Source organism: Ipomoea nil, unplaced genomic scaffold, assembly GCF_001879475.1.
Source record: "Ipomoea nil cultivar Tokyo-kokei standard unplaced genomic scaffold, Asagao_1.1 scaffold3030, whole genome shotgun sequence".
NCBI classification, from domain to species: domain Eukaryota; kingdom Viridiplantae; phylum Streptophyta; class Magnoliopsida; order Solanales; family Convolvulaceae; genus Ipomoea; species Ipomoea nil.
In genome coordinates, this window is record NW_017619458.1 from 1,036,360 (window position 1) to 1,048,633 (window position 12,274).

Below are 12,274 nucleotides of genomic sequence, written 5' to 3' on the forward strand. Positions count from 1 at the left end.
GTTGTTCTTTCTGTGTGTAAAACTGCTTCTCACTACCCTCTCTTATATAGGTATCAAGGAGTTAGATAGCTTTTATTTTGGCATTAAAAGGCACCCCCACAACTCATAACTCCTGTAATAGCAACCACTACCTTGAGTAGTTTTAATTCAAAATTAAAATTGGAATTAATTCCAAAGAATTAACTCTGTAACAGCTGAATTAAAACCCCAACGGTCACAGAAGGAGCTTCAGTTTAGCCACGAAAAGGCCGAACTTTCGGGCCCGCAGGTGCCGGCGCACACGAGCTCGAGCTTGAATCAAGCCTTTTTTAATCTCCGTTGGAATTTGATTTGTACCCCCCCTCCCCCCGCGCGAGAGAACCTCTATGCTATACAATTCTACAAGCTTTAAAAGAGCTCTTGTATATAAGGGGGGAAAATCCTCATTCTAAACCAATGTGGAACAAAGCTCACTTTTTCCCTTCATTTTTTCAACTCAATGGGTCTACTTTGAGAATCAATATCTCATTCACCCATTATCCGTTTTGAGCGTAAAATATATCGATCTCTTCATCTCACTACGAAGAATCCGAATCCACTTTGACCCGACCCAAATCGGAAGTGGACCCCACTGATAATTGTACCACAAAGTAGCCACTTAAACATGCCATTTATGCCATTTTAAGCTATCTTTTCCAACAAAAAATGTACATAAATTTATACTTGAATACACATAATTGTATACATAAATGTACATAACTGTATAAACAAATACACATAACTGTATAAAAAAATACACATAATTGTATAAACAAATACACATAATTGTATAAACAAATACACATAATCATGTCAACTCCCTACATAACTTACCAAAACGATGTCGTTTTGGGAGGCGCGGGACGCATATTGCTATGCGCACCGTGGTACAGGGTATAACGATTGATATGCCAAATTGACAACTATTTTACTAAACAGAGCCTAAGTATTTTCCTATTTTGGATATTTAGGTTGACTTCTTTAATTTAGATTTATACATTGGTTACAATATCTTTTAAAAAATAACCATAAATTATTTTCCTTTGTGTAGTAAAACAATAAATATGATGATTAATTATTTTGCAATTTTGGATATTAGGTTGATTTCTTTAATTATTTTCAAAAAAAAAAAAAAAAGGTTGATTTCTTTAATTGGGATAGATTTACATCGCGGTTACAATATCTTTAATAAAATAACCATAAATAACCTCAACAGAATTCATATATATACAAAGAATCAGACTTCAAATGCAACGTAACAACTCAAAACTCATATTGAAATTTGAAACACACTGTGAAAGATGGCTTCGAGCAAAATGGTTTTCATGCTTGCCTTCTTGATGGTCATTCTATTAGGTATGATTTTATCTCGTCCTCCCTCGATCTCGATCTAACAATAAGAAATTATTAACACCATAATTCTAATAAAAAAGTAGAAATAAAAAACAATGTGATTCTTGTTTACTAATTCTGTATGAAATTATATTGCAGGTTCACCGGTGGTGAATGTTATGGGAAAGTCTATTTCAAATGGTGGGGGTGATTTTGTCAACTCTACTGGAAATTGCGACACGGATGCGGATTGTGACAAACTTTGTAAATGCTCACCCGGCACAAATAAGTGCAGTGATGGGATATGTGTTTGTGCTTGTTAGTAGTGACTGTAACAGTGGCCATTAAATGAGATTAATTATTTCTTGATGACTAATATGTTTTTTCAAATTTACATTCAGTAATTCTGATTTGAATAATTTTTTTTGTTGTAAATAAATAAATGTGAACATTATATTACTAGACTGGATTAAATATGATAATAGGCAATTTATATCCTACACCACGGCGTACATTGCACTATGCGCCCAGATGCAAAACGACGTCGTTTTAATTATTTTTTTTTTTGAAATTTCCCGCCTCAGTGAATGGCAGTAGGCTTTTCTTTAAAAAAAAAACCCGCTGTTCAAGAATGTACATAATGTTATACTTGAATACACATAATGTTATACATGAATACACATAATGTTATAACAAAATATACATACTCTTTTTAAAAGATAATACACATAATCTAACATAATACATAATAAACATAAACTTTTAACATAATACACATCAACTCTTAACATAATACACACAAATTTTTTGATTCGGATGTACATAATTGTATAAAAATAATGTACATAATTGTATAAAAAATACACATAACTGTATGAACCAATACACACAACGTTGTGAACGAATACACAAAACGTTGTGAACGAATACACATAATCTCAGCAACTTCCTACCGCGCCTCCCAACACGACCCCAAAACGACGTCGTTTTGGGAGGCGCGCGGCGCACAGTGCTATGTGCACCGTGGTGTAGGATATAACGATTGATGATAATATTGCATCCGCATGGGTAGCTCAGTTGGTCATACGAATGAAATTTGAAAACAATGACATGGCCCATGAGATTGTGTCTCACCAGCGACAATGAGAGGGGCGCAACAGATAATCTATTGGATAATATTGTTTTCCCAAAAATTCACACAAAGATTTTCCTTGCTGCGGGGATTTCACTTTCTCTCCTATGGTTTTGGAGCATACTTTGATATTATTCCTTGATCAATCTGAGCAGTCTGCATTGATGTCTACATATGGCCCTCAAGAATACAGAGCTTAAACCAGTCCCCGGTTATTAACGATTGAAATGGGGAAAAAATTTGGACGGTGGACAAAAATGAACACTTTTTAAAATATTGGACAAACTTACGAAAACCTCTTTTAACTTGTGTGTGATAAAAAAATCCAAGTCCCAAAAGACTTTTTCAAATTTCTAAAAATCATTTTTTTCCGCATAAAATGTGAGAAAAGCAAGTTGTACTTACATTTCTCGTTTATCGTATTTTACTCGTACATATATAAAAAATTTAAGCCATACTTGCGTTTGACAAAATCAAAAAAAAAAAAAAAAAAAAAAGAGAGGTTCCCCGACCAAAGATATCTCTGACTGTATTTTCCAAGAGAAACGCATGTTGATGAATATATACATTACAACATCCTTCCAGGAAAATACCTTCTAAATTTTAATAACCTTTGAAAATTGTGTAAAAGTGGCCTGGTGATGGAATGGAGTGTGTGTGAGAGGGTATCCTCACACTGGATATCGTACCATGGTCCATGCAATAATGACTCTTTTTACCCATTTCAGTCATTAACCCAACTAGGATGAGAACAAGATTCTATATATATTGCTCAATCAACATATTACACAAGAGAAATATATACATTAGATAACTATTAATAACTCACACTACACCTAGGACTATGGCCCTGTTTGGTAAATAGCTGTTAGCTGTTAGCTGATTGCGTTAATTAGAGGGTATAACTAGTTGATAACATTAGTTGTTGTAGAAAAGTGTTTGGTAAATTAGCTGTTAGCTGATAGCTGTTTGGTATAATTTCTTTTTTGAAAAAGCTAATTGAAAAAGTTGTTTAGAGTAGATTTTTGAATTTTAGCATTTTGGAGTTGCACAAAGCTAATTAACCAAACACTTATATTGATATTTTAACTAAATCAAACAATTAATAGTGGTCAAATAAGCCAAAATTGGCCTATAGGCCAATTTTTTTTTACCAAACAGGGCCTATATAGGGCCGTCCTAACCTGAAGCTTGTCTCAAAGAAACGCAAACCTTAGAGCTGGCAACGATTTTGTGAAGATATTAGCAAGCTGATCTTTGGTTGAAATGATGTTAACAAGAAGCTCACCAAAACCAACTTTAATTGTCAGTCACGAAGGGCTCGTCAATCTCAACATTTTTAGTCTAGCCATGAGACACAGGATTGGTGCTCATGGATGTCGCATCCAGATTATCACACCACAACTTTGGAGTAGGTAGTGGAAAGAAGCATAACTCACCCAACAAGGACACAACCCAAGTCACTTTTGTAGAGAAATTAGTTAATGCCTTATACTTAACCTCAATGGAAAACTTAGCAATGGTGCGGTGCTTCTTGCAGACCTAGGAAACCAGATTCATACCCAAAAACACTGCAAAACCACTCGAGAGTTATGATCCTTTGGACAACCAGCCCAGTCAGAGTTTGAATATGCATGCAACTCGGGAAAGGCACTCTTGCGCAACTGTAAGCCATAATCCATAGTCCATTTAACATAACGCATAACCCACTTGAGTTGAGCCTAGTTATCCACCATGGGTGTAAAACCCCTAATTTCGTACTTACGAGCCTAGTATAAATCATACATTTAAGGATATGAATTATGACATAAATGTTGGATTAATATAATCACATCCAATCTCTAAACATCAAAGGGGAATGTTACTGTCGCAACCACCCACACTAGGATGACTACAAGGGGCTAAACTTACTAGAGTCAATACTCAACATCCAACAAAATAAGGGTTCAAAGACCCAGGTGTCCTAGCACCAGCAAAACAGATAAGTAGTCTAAGCTACATCAAGACTAAACCCACAAATATCCAAAATACTTGACATCGGAAGCATGGCAATGAAAAGGACTACTTACAAGGAACTAGAAATAAAAGATACTATCTATCTAGCTGTTCAAGGCGCACTCTCAACAAACATCACTCCAAACCTAAAAGGGGTTATTAAGAAAACAAGGAAAACAACCCGTTAGCATATAATGCTAAGCATAAACCGCACAACCCTATAACATAAGTATAGATATATTGATTTGGAAAATAGTTTGTTTGACATCAACATATAACACATAGGATCATATAGAGGTAACTCTAATCATCAATAGAATATAGATATAGATAAGCCCACATATATACATATATATATATATAAGTATATATAACATATATAGACACAACTCACACCCATGCTTATACAATTATCAAATACTCACTAAGTAAATAAATATGTATAGATACAATTAAGTGAGAATGAGAAAATATGGGAAGTTCATACTAAATAGCATAAGTGGAAGAGATAAATATAATGCGAACATATACCACCATGATAAGTAAATTTGAATGATTAAATAGTCACCGCACTCCATTTGTATTCATATGAAAATGTAAGCATCAAAGTAAGAGGTTTATGAAATAGATATGTATATCATTTATTTCAATACTCTCACCCTCAAAAAAATAAAGTTTTATAATAATACTGGAGGCCGTCTCATGTCATTCTCAATCATTCACGTCTGTTATCATCATTCCCGTCTGTTCTCATCATAACAGTGGGGACTTAGAAACTTCACCAAATGTGAAAGAACCCATCCAGGCTCAACAACTCTCTATTGGCCTAATCTCCGCTCTCCCACTAATCTCATATTTGGAAGCAAGTGTGGTACCTTAAGTGTGCACACCCCTAAATGGGATTCCAAGCCCAGCGAGTAATGCCCAGGCTAGTAGCCTAGGATTTTTCGACCAAGCTATTTCAATCTCATATTTGTCCAGGATTTTTCTACCGGACCTTCTCATCATCATATCTTTTCATCATTTCCACTGAAGGGACTGTAGTCCAATCGGGTCCTCCAAAATTATAGATTTTCCTCACATATAAAAGATAATGGTGCGATGCACTTTTGAAAAACATTCTTTTCCAAAATAGGGCCATACATATCTCATATGTTTTTCAAATATGATATATATATATATATATATATATATATATATATATATATATATATATATAGATTTCAAAAGAGTCATAATGCATAAGTATCGACCTTTGAAAATTAGATAAACAGTTCAAGTATATAAATCATATGTTTGACTATGGATGATAGAGGGGTATAAACTCAAGCATATAGAATCATATATTCATACTAGTTCATTCATCATTGCAAAACAAGTAATCTCAATCATGCAATTATACGAACCTTTGTCATTATTAAATCAAACCCAAGGGGTCATAAACATGCTCAACTTCCATAACAAGTTACACCTAAGTCACACTTAGTAAAATAGTAGATCATGCTTTATTTTGAAAATAAATTTTATACAAACATTGACATTTAAACATACCCAAAAACAAGTTCCTGAACCTCACAAGCTACACGAGCCCATGAGTCTTAGATTATAACAGAACCTCAATAGTAGAGCCAAAAAGGACCCCGCGTAGAAGTCTATGACCGCGCATGATTATGCGGCAGGACTGGGCAGTCCTGCCGCTACGTCCTTCGGCAGTCACGGCACATGTTCCTTCGTAAAGGACTAGCCGGCAGGACTCCGTAGTCCTACGGCTTAGTCCTGCACGTTAAAACAGCTTGACGAGGCAGAATGCCTCTACGCTTCTTTGCAAAATTATCGACGGACCACTTCGCATTCTCAAATCACAAAACATTTTCCAAACACTTCACAACTTCAATATAACCTCAAGCAACAACAAAAGAGCATCATAGACATCAAACAACAAACATTGAATCATTTCTAGATGCCAAATATAAAGATATAAACACATAAGCAACTATATCAGATTTTAGCGCAAAAATAATAAGTTTTGGGCTTTTCCATGGGTTATACCTCAAGCTTTTCAACCTCAAGAGTCATTCCATCTCTATCCTCAAGCTAGACCTTCTCCTTCACCATCTTCTAAGACTCTAACCAAACAACACAAGCAACAACAACCACACTAACCACGACGTCAAATAGATTTGCGGGATCACTTCGATCCCCGGATTTATATCGTTCTCTCATCGATGACAAATTGGAGAGATTAGAGAGAGTGTGTAAGCAATACAATGGCAATTACTAACTAGGCGCGGAAACATTAGTTTGTTGATTCAAGAGTGCATGTATACGAGTTTAAACAGGAAGTAACAATGAGGAATAGAGGATTGGATTGTTATTCCTAGGCATTGCATTCACTTTCTAACGGATGAATTGATGTGGTACATGAGCGGCTACTAAGGGAGTATAAAGGCACCGTCACTAAGATGTAGGACTTAGACTCTTTAGGTCCTAAGCCGACTAAGGCATTTTGTCGAACACTTGGTCAACCACTCCTTCCCGGCCTGCCCCTCTCGGATCGTAGGACGGGGATTATGCACAAACAAGACTATTGAGAGATTACAATCTCTTGTCAACCTCTCAATCTTACACTCCTACCCTATTGTGGCCATCAATAAGATAAGATCAATAAAAATTATGTACACAACGAAGCAATTCCAATCATACACCAATCTCTTCTATAAAAGATACTTAAGAGCTAGAATGCAATAACATTAGGAATTCCAATCCAATCTAGAGAGCTTAGCCACTCATAATCATGGAAGATACAAATCTATCTCTAGTGGAATTCAAATAGAAAAGAGCAAATGAAGTAAATGTAAAGCAAGAATTGAAATGCAAATATAGAAATAAATACCAATAGCAAACTAGATGCCAGATCCAATCTTCAAATGTAGAATCCTTTCTCAATTAATTGCAATTCCTCACTTTCTCTCTCTAGGGTTCTTCAAGAGCTCTCTACAATTTCAGATGTAAAAACAAAACCTAAGTATCGGATCTCCCTTTTGATGATGGAAGTTTCCCCTTTTAAAATCCTCTTTTCGCGCCCTGAATTCTTCCCAATCCACAAGCCGCCCACGAACGTGGATCGGGCTCGTGGTTTGGGAACTTATGTGCTGGCCGCTTCACCGAGACTTCCTGCTTCTTGCCTAGGAGACACCCACGAACTTGGATCGGTCTCGTTGACCTTTCTATTTTGAACCCACGAGATGCACACGCACGTGGAGTGGTGCTCGTGGATATCCCCTTCGAGTGCTCCATGCTCTCTTCTCCTTTCCTTCACTTGTCTACGCCCTAAATCCCTGCAAAATGTCACAATATGCTCGCCCCCACTTGCCAACTCAAAACTTAGTAAATTTCACCCATTTTCCTCATTTCCCATAAAATACAAACTCGGGCATACAAAAATGTAACTCTAATATGCTTCTAGGGGATTTGATGCTGAAATGAACGGCTAGGAGGGGTAGGAGGGGAATTTCAAGGATTAAAATCTTGGGTTATAAATTTGGGTCAAAAGTTGAATCAGGTTTGGATAAAAATATGATATAAAATTTTGGAAATAGGTTGGGCTTGTTTTGAAATCAAGTTTTGAGTTAGAACTAGTTTATCAGTTTCTCAGGATCGTCTCAGATGGACTTTTGGGTCAAGATTTTGATAAATAAATATATCATTAAAATAGGGCTTTGAAAACCTTAAATAAGAGTTAATACTATCTGAGGTCCTCCGAGTATAGTGGTTTTGCCACATTTAGTCCTAAGCTTTCAAATTGACCATATGTGGTCCTTCGACTTTCAAATTTAACCATTCATGGTCCAAGTTAACCACCCATGGTCCTTCAACTATTAAACTTTAACCAACCATGGTCCTTTCAAGAGGATCACAACTTGTTAAATTTTGAAACTTGAAGGACCATGGGTGGTTAACTTGGACCACGAATGGTTAAATTTGAAAGTCGAAGGACCACAAATGGTCAATTTGAATGTTTGAGACTAAACGTGGCAAAATCAACGGTATTAAGTCCCTTAAATAAATATATAAATACTTTATATTAAATCATTTTTTGATAGAGAGGTTAAAATAAAATATTTTATTCATTTGGTAAAACCATCGTTGGAGTAAAATTATGTAAATAATTTTTTTTGGAATTAGATTAAATACGAGTTATTATGGAGGAAAATATTTTGGGGCGTCACAATGGGGGAATGCAAATGTTAACACAATCGATTCACTATAAAGGAAAGATCTGGTTGAGTCACTATCAGTTACTGCAAAGCACCAGCCAAACTCCTGTATTGAGCTGGAAGTAAAATCAGTTGTGGAGCGGAAACCACTGGGACATAAGTAAAACATCATCAGTTACCATAGTCTCAATGCCAAGAAAGAAATTCGGAGCACCCAGATCCCGTATCTTGAATGCTGCAAACAACTACACTATGAGTGTATCAACTAGAGAATGGTCATTGCCCATGACAAGAATATCATCCACATATACCAAAGGATACACCTGCAAGGCACCATATGCAAAAATAATTAGAGAGACATCCATTTTGGAGTGACGGAAGCCAATAGACATAAAATAGTCATGCAGCTTGGTGAACTAGGTCTTGAGAACTTACATCGAACCATACAAAGTGCACTGTAGAAGACACACATGAACTAGGACATGCATCATCTACTAGGACGCTGAAACATGTATGCAATCTCAGAGAGATTATCATTCAAAAAAGCATTCTGGACATCCACCTTTTGAACCACTTAGCTAGACGAGAAAATTAACCCCAATAGCCACCTGATATATAGTGGTCGACTTGACCACTAGACTAAAAGTATCGGAGAAATCTTGACCAACTACGTAGTTGAACCCCTTCGCCACCAACTTAGCTTTGTGGTGCTAAATCGAACCATTGGCCTTCCTATCAATTCAAAACACTCACTTACATCCAACAACATTCATACCTAGATGATATGGCACAAACCACCTCGTATTGTTGAGTAGGAGAGCATTAAACTCTAGGTCCATAGCCGCACGACACTCAAGAAACTAGACATCCTGAAAGTAACACATCATAGCATCATCACGTGAATAAGTAGCAAGAGAGACAAAGGTAGTACTTGACCCAGCAGACCGCATCATATGTCACAACACCATTGGATGCTAACGATCTTTCGACACATGTTTTGCCAATTCCTAACGAGCTGGTCGCCGAAAAAAAAAAGTGCAAAGACTGTTGTAGTAGAGGATTGAGAAAAGACCCGTTGAGCAGACTGATCCAATGTAGCGGCCACACACAGGCTAGATGAGGACCTATGGGACACAAGCAAACGCAAGGAATCCTGTCTAGCAAATGGAAAAACATACACGTCAAAGTGAACATGCCTGCAGACATAGATCATGATAGTGTTAAGGTCTATGCATCTATACTCCTGAAATAATGTAGGATAACATAGGAAGATACACAGTAAATTGATAATCCATTTTGTGATGGTTATAGGGATAGGAAATGGATAACATAGACACCCGAACACAAGGAGAAATGAGTATGAAGGAGAACAATGATGTAAAACATGGTGTGGACTAGAATTTGCCAATGTGGGCAAATGAATTTTATTAATTAGATACATAGTAGTTTTAAAAACATAGTCCCAAAACAGTGGGGAAACTGAGGCCTATGTCATAAGAGTCAGCCTTGTCTCAACAATATGCCTATGATGACTCTCAATACGCCCATTCTGCTCAAGAGTATAGGCACAGGACTGACGATGACTAATACCCAATCGAACACGGATAACGTTTAACTTTTTATACTGCCCCAAGGTCAGACTGAACAAATATAATTTTACAAGAGAATGAGCATTCAACCATCACTCGAAAATGGTCAAATACAACATACAAATTGATTTTAAGCGCAAGAGATAAAAACAAGTATAATACAAAAAATTATCCACAAAATGCACGAAAGAAATAAAATCGTTAGAAGACAAATGAGGGGCAACACCCCAAATATCCATATACGCCAAGTTTAAAATATGTGAACTAGAAGACTCGACCATAGATAAAGAAAAATGGGAAGATTTCCTTAATTGACACATACCGCACAAAGACAACAAGTGATCACGACAAGATAAACTAACAAGATAGTTTATCTTTAAGAACTTTGATGCGATGACCAAAACGTTTGTGCCAAACTAAAGGTGAAGCACGAGTAGAGAAAATAGAAGTAGGAGCCGCACAAGACGCCGGCAACAAGTCTAGACCACTCTAACTAGGACCCTTAAGTAGAACCTCCATTGTTTTGAGATCCTTCAACACAAAGAAAGAAGGGTCAAAAAAAAAAAAGACACGATTTTCAGAAGCAAATAGCTGAAAAAATAATAAAGAGGTAGACAAACCAAGAACATGCAACATATCACACATGCGGAACGACCTAGAGGGGGTAGCAAATTAAGCACGACCAATACTTGAGATAGGCAAACCTGCACCATTGCAAACACATAAAGTGTCATTGCCAAGATATTCATCAGACGATGAAAGGGCCAAAATATCCAGGGTGGCATGAGTAGTCGCTGTAGTGTTTGGGAGCTCATGAAAAGAATCAAACAACGCATCATCGGAGCCATTCTAAACTATTAAATGAGATCGTAATGTCGATGCATCGAAATACTGCTGGAAACATGTGACTGCCGTGTGGCCAACGCGATAATAAATCAAGCAGCTAGGTGTATTCTGCCAGCAGTCGTTATATCATAGACCGCGGTGCATGTGCACCGCGGTCAAAAACGGCGCCGTTTCTTTAAGTAAAGAAACGGCCTGCCGTTATAGTTAACGGAGTCCGCTTGTTTGGTGTATTAAACACCAACTGACCACTACAGTATATCTAAACCGACATTGCAGTTATATCAAAATGATACTGTAGTTATAGTGAAATGAAACTACAATGTATATAAAATGAAACTGAATAACATTTCACATATTTGAGTGTATATTGTACAATGAAGCTGTAATTATATCAAAATGATCATGTAGTTGTGTTTTAATGAAACTATAGTGTATATAAAATAAAATTAAATAACATTTTCACATATTTGAGTTTATAAATATTGAATGAAACTATAGTTATATCGAAATGAAACTGTAGTTGTGTTGAACTGAAACTGCAGTGTGTACAAAATGACACTGAAGAACAGGGTTACTTTCACTGTATATACTATCTCTACTTGTTGTTTCACCTTGCAACTACTTCTAGTTGCAAAAATACACTTGTTTGGTGAAGCTTTTGTGCAGGAAATTCTTCAACAACATAGCAAATGAGCTCACCAATGCATAAGGATTCATATCCTTATGAATGCCCATCTGGGAAAGAAATGTCAATGAACTACCCTTCACCTTGCACTTGTGGTCAACACACCCATTACACCCCTTCTACATATCATTATCCACCACATTTTCCACCCCACTATCACCCACCCCATCCACATTACTACCCACATTATCACTTACCATATCCACCATTTACATCTCACTATCCACACCACCATACCACTATGAAAATTTATAATCTACATATCCAAATGAAACCCAACATTTTTACCCACCTCAAACACCCACTCAAAGGAACGAACTACTTCAAGAAAACCCACCATACCTATCCAATGAGCTTAGTGACCTTGAGATTAAGTGGCAAGGGATTATACTTGAAGAAACAAAGCAATTGCTACATCTGAAGGATGGAATAAAAAAGAAACTAGGGGAAGAGTTAGCTC

At 36.6% G+C, this 12,274-nt stretch overlaps 1 pseudogene; it reads right to left on the reverse strand.

Annotated features, from left to right (window-relative positions):
* Positions 1 to 12,023, reverse strand: part of LOC109163517 — a 28,832-nt pseudogene extending 16,809 nt beyond the window's left edge.
* Between the last annotated feature and the right edge of the window lie 251 nt (positions 12,024 to 12,274).